This window comes from Gekko japonicus, unplaced genomic scaffold (assembly GCF_001447785.1).
Source record: "Gekko japonicus isolate JY-2015 unplaced genomic scaffold, Gekko_japonicus_V1.1 scaffold2375, whole genome shotgun sequence".
NCBI classification, from domain to species: domain Eukaryota; kingdom Metazoa; phylum Chordata; class Lepidosauria; order Squamata; family Gekkonidae; genus Gekko; species Gekko japonicus.
The window spans coordinates 36,143-38,044 of record NW_015167123.1 but is presented as its reverse complement, the minus strand read 5'-3'; the positions used below and the strand labels follow the sequence as shown (position 1 = coordinate 38,044).

The 1,902-nt window shown below is 49.5% G+C and overlaps 1 protein-coding gene across 1 annotated transcript in view; it reads left to right on the top strand.

Annotated features, from left to right (window-relative positions):
• Positions 1 to 267: 267 nt before the first annotated feature.
• LOC107111951 (obscurin-like) overlaps positions 268 to 1,902 on the top strand; it is a gene marked incomplete at its 3' end in the record, with an annotated part of 29,445 nt that continues 27,810 nt past the window's right edge. Inside the window, exon 1 of the mRNA XM_015412997.1 lies at positions 268 to 465. The remainder of the gene's footprint in view (positions 466 to 1,902) is intronic.

Genomic DNA, 1,902 nt, shown 5'->3' with positions numbered 1-1,902 from the left:
TGTTAACCCGAGCCTGCCGATCGGGGCTCGTCTGCACACACGCTCTCAACGGATGGCTTTTCGGTGGGTCCTGGTGGGTCTCCTAAACTGACGTCCTGTCCTTCCCTGCCACATGAAACTCAATCTCCCCGACAGATGACACCAGAGGCTATTTTGGACATGGGAGGCAGCAGGCATGCCAGCTATCCAAGTTGACTGGAGGAGGGCCGTCCAAGGGAGGGGCCGGTCACAGGGTAAACCCCGGGAGCTGTAGTTGCTCTGGGGGACTGGGGGGAGCACCTTCAGCACGTCCCCAGCCTCACTGGGGTTTCTGTTTTATTTCTCACTCTTTGGGGGGGGGGGACCAAAAAAACCATTTTGGTCTCCCCATGTCCCTTTCAGCCCTGCGTGTCAGCTCGCTCAAGATCCGCTTTCCTTCACGTCAATGACCCTGGCCTTTTCCATCCCAGTATAACAAGACTCCAGGTAAGAGCCCACATTTCACAACTCGCTCGGTGGCAAAACATCTACCGATCGTGCTATTTTTAACGCGGCTTTGAAATGCTGTCGGTAGTTTTGTATGTATATCATTTTTTAAAAAATCCAACAACTAATTTCCATAATATCGTGGGATAGTGTCGAATCTATGGACGTTTATGAAATGGTGTCTGTTAATATTGTTTACGAGTAGGTTTATTCGTTTTTATTGCAGACACGTTGGGTCTAAATTGTCTTGTAATTCCATGTCATGTGTTTTATAGTCGCTGTTCGTACGCTTGGCTTAAGACCTCTGGTCAGTGAAGCTAATAAATGAAAAGAAAGATCCCACGTTTCGTCTCTGGGGAAAGCGGAAAAACTTTTCGGTGCTGAGCAGAGTTCCCCCTAAGCTGAGTTAATGTGAGCCAGCTCACAGTTTTTTAGCCTCTGGCTCACACATTGTTGTGTCTGCTCAGGAAGGAGGGCTCCAGAGCGAACTAACTTATGCAGTAGCCAAATCCCTCGCTCACAGCGTTAATGCCAGTAGCTCACAAAGTAGAATTTTTGCTCACAAGACTCCACAGCTTAGAGGGAGCATTGGTGCTGAGTTAAGAGAGGGGTCTTACACGCACCAACATCTGTGTCGCTTGCAGATATTTGTAGGGTTGGGCTTAACGATCTGAAGGTCGAGAAACTGGAAACCTCCCTTAGAGCTCTGCTTGGCCTGGAAAACTCTGCGGCTGTTTTTTTTGGAGGGGGAGGAGGGTGCCACGGATGAAGCAGGAATTGGGCACTTAATTTATACTTCCTTATAGAATTTAATTAATTTATATTTCCTTGAGCCATGGCCACCCGTGCTGGTCTGCAGTAGAAGACCTACTTTCGAGTCCAGTAACACTTTAGAGGCCAACAATATTTTGGGGGTAGAACAAAGTTTGAGCCCACTCCAACTTTGCTGTGCTGCTTCAGACCAACAGGGCAAACCCCCCCCCCCAATCTTGTTGGTCTCTGAGCTGCCTCTGGACCAGTGTTCCTTCTAAGCTGAGTTAGTGTGAGCCAGCTCACAGCTTTTTAGCCTCCGGCTCACACATTTTTGTCTCCGCTCAGGAAGGAGGGCCCCAGAGCAAGCTGGTTTACGCAGTAGTAGCCCAGTCGCTCGCTCACGACTTTAATGCCAGGAGCTCACAAAGTGGGATTTTTGCTCACAGGACTCCACAGCTTAGCGGGAGCATTGGGTGGTCTGGACGAATCCAGCTCTTCAGCAAAGCAGTTGCCAGCGTGCGACAAGACAGAGCTGGAATTCTCTACCCTCCCCCCCCCCTTCAGCCGGATGGTAGTGTGTGGAAGAAACAGATTTGGTTCCCCCCCCCCATTTTGGTTCCATCCTCAATATATAAAAGAAAACTGGTTATTTTCTACTTCCTCCTCTCCCGCCAGTATGAATCC